The following is an 8,142-nucleotide window of genomic DNA, read 5'->3' on the forward strand; positions in this document are numbered from 1 at the left end:
TGCTTCCTGTGGATGGCCCCTTGAAGTCACCCACCTGCTTTGTTCCTTGGGCAAGATTTGCATCTTCTAAGACTCATAAGAGCTGGAGCTTCTGTCCTATTGTTACATGTGTATTATGTATTGTTAGGGGTGGTTTGCTGCATAGACACTGGAAAGATTTTCTCTTACTTCCACCCCTCCCCTACCTTTTTTTTTTTTTTCACACCACCACCCCCACTCCCCACCGCTTACCCCCGTTGGTGTCCATACATTTGTTCTCTACATCTCTGTCTCTATTTCTGCCCTGCAAACTGGTTCATCTGTACCATTTTTCTAGGTTCCACATATTTGCGTTAATATGCATTATTTGTTTTTCTGTTTCTGACTTACTTCATTCTGTATAACAGTCTCTAGGTCCATCCACATCTCTACAAATGACCCAGTTTCGTTCCTTTTTATGGCTGAGTAATATTCCATTGTATATATGTACCACATCTCCTTTATCCATTCATCTGTCAAAGGGCATTTAGGTTGCTTCCATAACCTGGTTATTGTAAATAGTCTTGCAATAAAAATTGGGATGCATCTGTCTTTTTGAATTACGTTTTTTTTCTGGGTATATGCCCAGTAGTGGGATTACTGGGTCATATGGTAATTCTATTTTTAGTTTTTTAAGGAACCTCCATACTGTTCTCCATAGTGGCTCTATCAATTTACATTCCCACCAACAGTGCAAGAGGGTCCCCTTTTCTCCACACCCTCTCCAGCATTTGTTGTTTGTGGATTTTCTGATGATGCCCATTCTAACTGGTGTGAGGTGATACCTCACTGTAGTTTTGATTTGCATTTCTCTAATAATTAGTGATGTTGAGCAGCTTTTCGTGTGCTTCTTGGCCATCTGTATGTATTCTTTGGAGAAATGTCTGTTTAGGTCTTCTGCCCAGTTTTGATTTGGGTTGTTTGTTTCTTTAATATTGAGCTGTATGAGCTGTTTATATATTTTGGAGATTAATCCTTTGTCCGTTGATTCGTTTGCAAATATTTTCTCCGATTCTGAGGGTTGTCTTTTCATCTAGTTTATGGTTTCCTTTGCTGTGCAAAAGCTTTGAAGTTTCATTAGGCCCCATTTGTTTATTTTTATTTCCATTACTCTAGGAGGTGGATCAAAAAAGATCTTGCTGTGATTTATGTCCTCTAAGAGTTTTATAGTGTTTGGTTTTACATAGGTCTCTAATCCATTTTGAATTTATTTTTGTGTATGGTGTTAGGGAGTGTTCTAATTTCATTCTTTACATGTAGCTGTCCAGTTTTCCCAGCACCACTTATTGAACAGAATGTCTTTTCTCCATTGTATATCCTTGACTCCTTTGTCATAGATTAGTTGGCCACAGGTGCATGGGTTTATTTCTGGGCTTTCTATCTTGTTCCATTGATCTATGTTTCTGTTTTTGTGCCAGTACCATATTGTCTTGATTACTGTAGCTTTGTAGTATAGTCTGAAGTTAGGGAGTCTGATTCCTCCACCTCCGGTTTTTTCCCTCAAGACTGCTTTTGCTATTTGGGGTTTTTGTGCCTCCATACAAATTTTTAGATTTTTTGTTCTAGTTCCATAGAAAATGCCATTGGTAATTTGATAGGGATTGCATTGAATCTGTAGACTGCTGTGGGCAGTATAGTCATTTTCACAATATTGATTCTTCCAATCAAAGAACATGGTATATCTCTCCATCTGTTGGTATCATCTTTAATTTCTTTCATCAGTGTCTTACAGTTTTCTGCACACAGGTCTTTTGTCTCCCTAGGTAGGTTTATTCCTAGGTATTTTATTCTTTTTGTTGCAATGGTAAATGGGAGTGTTTCCTTAATTTCTCTTTCAGATTTTTCATCATTAGTGCATAGGAATGCAAGAGATTTCTGTGCATTAATTTTCTATCCTGCAACTTTACCAAATTCATTGATTAGTTCCAGCAGTTTTCTGGTGGCATCTTTAGGATTCTCTATGTATAGTATCATGTCATCTGCAAACAGTGACCATCTTACTTCTTCTTTTCCAGTTTGGATTGCTTTTATTCCTTTTTCTCCTCTGATTGCCATGGCTAAGACTTCCACAACTATGTTGGATAACAGTGGTGAGAGTGGACATCCTTGTCTTGTTCCTGCTCTTAGAGGAAATCCTTTCAGTTTTTCACCATTGAGAATGATGTTTGCTGTGGGTTTGTCGTTTATGGCTTTTACTATGTTGAGGTAGCTTCCCTCTATGCCCACTTTCTGGAGAGTTTTTATCATAAATGGGTGTTGAATTTTGTCAAAAGCTTTTTCTGCATCTATTGAGATGATCATATGGTGTTTATTCTTCAATTTGTTAATATGGTGTATCACATTGATTGATTTGCATATATTGAAGAATCCTTGCATCCCTGGGATAAATCCCACTTGGTTAAGGTGTATGATCATTTTAATGTGTTGTTGGTTCTGTTTGCTAGTATTTTGTTGAGGATTTTTGCAACTATAATCATGAGTGATACTGGTCTGTAATTTTCTTTTTTTGTAGTATCTTTGTCTGGTTTTGGTATCAGGGTGATATTGGCCTCACAAAATGAATTTGGGAGCGTTCCTTCCTCTGCAAGTTTCTGGAAGAGTTTGAGAAGGTTGGGTGCTAGCTCTTCTCTAAATGTTTGATAGAATTCACCTGTGAAACCATCTGGTCCTGGACTTTTTTTTGTTGGAAGATTTTTAATCACAGTTTCAATTTCATTACTTGTGATTGGTCTGTTCATATTTTCTGCTTCTTCCTGGTTCAGTCTTGGGAGGTTATACCATTCTAAGAATTTGTCCATTTCTTCCAGGTTGTCCATTTTATTGGCATAGAGTTGCTTGTAGTAGTCTCTTAGGATGCTTTGTATTTCTGCAGTGTCTGTTGTAACTTTTCCTTTTTCATTTCTGATTTTTTTGATTTGAATCCTCTCCCTCTCTTTCTTGATGAGTCTGGCTAATGGTTTATCAATTTTGTTTATCTTCTCAAAGAACCAGCTTTTAGTTTTATTGATCTTTGCTATTGTTTTCTTTGTTTCTATTTGATTTATTTCTGCTCTGATCTTTATGATTTCTTTCCTTCTGCTAACTTTGGGTTTTGTTTGTTCTTCTTTCTCTAGTCCTTTAGGTGTAAGGTTAGATTGTTTATTTGAGATTTTTCTTGTTTCTTGAGGTAGGCTTGTAAAGCTATAAACTTCCCTATTAGAACTGCTTTTGCTGCATCCCATAGGTTTTGGATTGTCGTGTTTTCATTGTCATTTGTCTCTAGGTAATTTTGATTTCCTATTTGATTTCTTCAGTGATCTCTTGGTTATTTAGTAATGTATTGTTTAGCCTCCATGTGTTTATGTTTTTTAGGTTTTTTCCCTGTAATTGATTTCTCTTCTCATAGAGTTGTGGTCAGCAAAGATGCTTGATATGATTTCAGTTTTTTTAAACTTACTGAGGCTTGATTTGTGACCCAAGATGTGATGTATCCTGGAGAATATTCTGTGCACACTTGAAAAGAAAGTGTAATCTTCTGTTTTTCGATGGAATGTCCTATAAATATCAATTAAATCTATCAGGTCTATTGTGTCATTTAACCCTTGTGTTTCCTTATTAATTTTCAGTTTGGATGATCTGTCCATTGGTGTAAGTGAGGTGTTAGAGTCCCCCCACTATTTCTGTGTCACTGTCAATTTCCTCTTTTATAGCAGTTGCCTTAGTAATTGAGGTGCTCCTATGTTGGGTGCATATATATTTATAATTGTTATGTCTTCTTCTAGGATTGATCCCTTGATCATTATGTAGTGTCCTTCCTTGTCTCTTGTAACATTCTTTATTTTAAAGTATATTTTATCTAATATGATTATTTCTACTCCAGCTTTCTTTTGATTTCCATTTGCATGGACTATCTTTTTCCATCCCCTCACTTTCAGTCTCTATGTGTCCCTAGGTCTGAAGTGGGTCTCTTGTAGACAGCATATATATGGGTTTTGCTTTTGTATCCATTCAGCAAGCCTGTGTCTTTTGGTTGGAGCATTTACTCCATTCACGATTAAGGTAATTATCGATATGTATGTCCTATTACCATTTTCTTAATCGTTTTGGGTTTGTTTTTGTAGGTCCTTTTCTTCTCTTGTGTTTCCCACTTAGAGAAGTTCCTTTAGCATTTGTTGTAGAGCTGGTTTGGTGGTGCTGAATTCTCTTAGCTTTTGCTTGTCTGTAAAGCTTTTGATTTCTCCATCAAATCTGAATGAGATCCTTTTTGGGCAGAGTAATCTTGGTTGTAGGTTTTTCCCTTTCATCACTTTAAGTATATCATGCCACTCCCTTCTGGCTTGTAGAGTTTCTGCTGAGAAATTAGCTGTTAAGCTTATGGGATTTCCCTTGTATGTTATTTGTCATTTTTCCCTTGCTGCTTTCAATAATTTTTCTTTGTTTTTAATTTTTGCCCATTTGATTACTATGTGCCTTGGTTCATCCTGTATTGTACTCTCTGTTCTTCCTGGACTTGGGTGGCTATTTCCTTTCCCATGTTAGGGAAATTTTCAACTATAATCTCTTCAAGTATTTTCTTGGGTCCTTTCTCTCTCTTGTCTCCTTCTGGGACCCCCATAATGCGAACGTTGTTGCGTTTAGTGTTGTCCCAGAGTTCTCTTACGCTGTTTCCATTTCTTTTCATTCTTTTTTCTTTATTCTGTTCTGCAGTGGTGAATTCCACCATTCTGTCTTCCAGGTCACTTATCCATTCTTCTGCCTCAGTTATTCTGCTATTGATTCCTTCTAGTGTATTTTTCATTTCTATTATTGTATTGTTCATCTCTGTTTGTTTGTTCTTTAATTCCTCTAGGTCTTTGTTAAACATTTCTTGCATCTTCTCGATCTTTGCCTCCTTTCTTTTTCCGAGGTCCTGGATCATCTTCACTGTCATTATTCTGAATTCTTTTTCTGGAAGGTTGCCTATCTCCACTTCAGTTAGTTGTTTTTCTGGGGTCTTCTCTTTTTCCTTCATCTGGTACACAGCCCTCTGCCTTTCCATCTTGCCTATCTTTCTATGAATGTGGTTTTTGTTTCACAGGCTGCAGATTTGTAGTTCTTCTTGCTTCTCTCCCCTATCTTCTCCATTTTCTATAGTTCCTATGGATTTAAACAGTTCCTGTGGTTTCAAATAGTTACTATGGGTTTTATGCTAAGTACTACAGAAATGTGATTTCCAAACTTGCATGCACATTGGAATTGTATTAGTCAGAATAGGTCAGGTTGTGCTACAGAAACAAACAAGCCCCAAATCTCAGGAGCTTGATATCACAGAGGTGTATTTCTCATCCACTCTGGTTCACAGAGGACCAATGACTCCAGGACAGCTGTCCTCCCCAAACAAACTAGCAGCCAGGCTGCTTGGATCTGGAGATCTTACTATCTTCATTGGAGGCTTCCCCTACAGCAGAGGAAGTTAGGAGTCTTGCAATGGCAGTTAAATGCCCTGGTTCAGAAGTGACACATATTACTTCCACTCATAGCCCGTTTGCCAAAATCCCATAGCCCCACCTAACTGTGAAAGCTCTTTAATCTCCCCTTTTCATGGGAGGAAAGAAAAATCAGAATGGGCAAGCACTAGAATGCCCTGTTGTAGGAACTGTTTGGTGAGGAAAAATAAAGATATCACAGGTCCTGCCAGCAGAAAGTCTGATTCAATTGCCCTGAAATGGGGTGTGACATTTTTGGGAAATGTCCCAGATAATTCTGATATTGTTGGTACATGGGTGGACATTTAGGAACAACTATGATAGAAAACCTAATTCTCTCTTGGAGTGACCATTGGCTGTTTAGGTGATAAGAATGACACACATCCATGAATGCACAAAACAAGTTGATATATAACTCAGTACTAAAATATGCAGTATATGCAATGCGTTGTAGGAAGGCAGCGAACACTTCCCCTCCCTCCGATATGCTCGCCTGTTGTTAAGGTGGCTTTGCCAGACAACTCATGGTAAGGAACTCTTGCTCAGTACACATTTCCATGTAGGTATATGTGTGTGCATGCATGGACACACATGCTGGGAACCTGAAGTAGAGAAGTGAGGAGGCTCAGATGTCCATCTCTCCCACAGAGCCTGTTGGAATGACAAGCTCCTATGAATAATCTCATTATAGCTTTTTACACTTCAGGCTGAACCTAGAGAGGACACCAGAGATTCTGAATCTAATCCTTGCTCTGTCATTGACTTACTGGGTGACCAGTATAAAACCAGACAACTCTGCCTACTCTGGGACTAATTAGCCAGCCTGAGGATGACTCAGTTCTCCCTCTGCTCTTCTTCCTTCTTCTTCTGAACATTCCGTTCAATTAGGACTAGTATTTAGCTGCTAGTTAACAGAAAAACACTGTTTTCTTAAGCCCAAAAAACACTGGCTTAAGTCTATTTATTGACTTACACAAAAGAAGTCCAGAGGTTGGCAACTTCAGGGTCCCAGCTTCTTTTGGCTTTCCACTTGACCATCCCTAGGGTGTGACCTTCTTCCTCATTCTCTCAAGATGGCTGCTAAAGCTCCAGTGGTCATGTCTTCATTTTGGGCATGGATAATGGGAAGAACAAAGGACAGAAAGGGTCTCTACTAGCTGAGTCCAGAGAAGTACCAGGGAGTGATATATGCTTACATCTCATTGGCTAGAACTATGTCACATGACCATCCAAGCTGCAAGTGAGGCTGGGAAACACAAGAGCCTCTATCATAAAGCCCCATTGTCAGGCATCCAGACTTTTTGTCCCATTCCCTTGCACACGGAAATGTAGGCTTCTGCCTTGTAGAGCAGAAGAAGTGAACTCCTGCTCCTGGGCAGACACGTGTAGGCTCAGTGGATACACAGAGGCAGACCTCGTGTGCACAGACCCAAGTGTCCCCAAGACCTCGGTCCTGATGCTTAGATAGTGGACTTGGATTTGTCAAACCAGAGGCTGAGCAGGTGCTGTGCTCCCTGGTCAGGATGCCAATCTCCCCTGTGGGGAAGGAGCTCTCACCCTCACAGCACACTTTGTGGTGGCAGCTGTGTTTTCAGAGGTGGAAGGCACACAAGAAGAGAAGTTTGACCCCTCAGTAGCCAAACAGCCTGCACCCTCTTGTCTAAATAAAATGTGAGCTTGTTTTTATTATGAAAGTAAGTACAATGGTACAGAGTAAAACATTGCCACAGTACGGTAGAGGGTGAGTAATAGTAAACTTCTCGTCCCTTCTTGCTCCTGTCTGTGGCCTCAGTCCCACGTCCCAGAAACTACACTTTATGGTTTCCCTGGCCGTATTTCCAAATGTTTTCTTTGCATGTATATGTACATTGTTAAAAACACACACACAAATGGGATCATACTTTACGTGCTGTTCTGCAATTTGTTCTTACCATTTAGCATCTTGGTGATCATGCCATCTTGCTACCTGTAGAAACACCTAAGTCTTTTGTATGGCTAAGTGGTATGACTGTGCCATAATTTATTTTCCCAGTCACCAGCTGTAGAAATTTGTCTTTCCAGGCTTTTGCTACCTAGATCATTGTTATAATTCTCTGACCCTTTTGTCCGGATTCCTGTGTTCTCAGTTCCATTATCTGGATTGGAAGCCGAGCCTGGCATCTGGGGGAGAGAGAGCTTTGCTGCCTCTGGGGGGACTGGCCCTGTGATTCCTGGAGCACTGGCCTTTCTCTGGTCAGGCCCATCCCTGGCTTCTACGTGGGGGCCTGAACCACGGCTTCCTCCTTTGTCCCAGGAACCTCCCCCCATACTGACTCCATACAAAGGGCAGGGTGGGGTCAGCACATGAGCATGCCTGGGCAGGCTAGTAATCTGGTGTTCTGGGCAGATAAATAATTTGGGACTCCTTCAACTGATATCTGCAAAAACATTTGTTCAACCCTTATTTGGAGGAAAGGCTGCATGCAGAGGAGAGGAGCACGTTGATCTCTGGCTCCACCATCCTGAAAAGTCTGCAGGGTGGGCAAAACTACCATTCATACTAGAGACTGCTGGGAGCTTTGTTGCAGGAACTGCTTGGGAGCTTGTATCTGAGTCACTGGTATACGATCATTTGATAATGTCTTCAAGGTGATGAACATGAAGCCCTGAAAATACCTGTTATTTTGCTTTTTGATCTGTC

Source organism: Delphinapterus leucas, chromosome 7 (assembly GCF_059928025.1).
Source record: "Delphinapterus leucas isolate spDelLeu-1000000601 "Yukka" chromosome 7, BTC_Dleu_Yukka2, whole genome shotgun sequence".
NCBI classification, from domain to species: domain Eukaryota; kingdom Metazoa; phylum Chordata; class Mammalia; order Artiodactyla; family Monodontidae; genus Delphinapterus; species Delphinapterus leucas.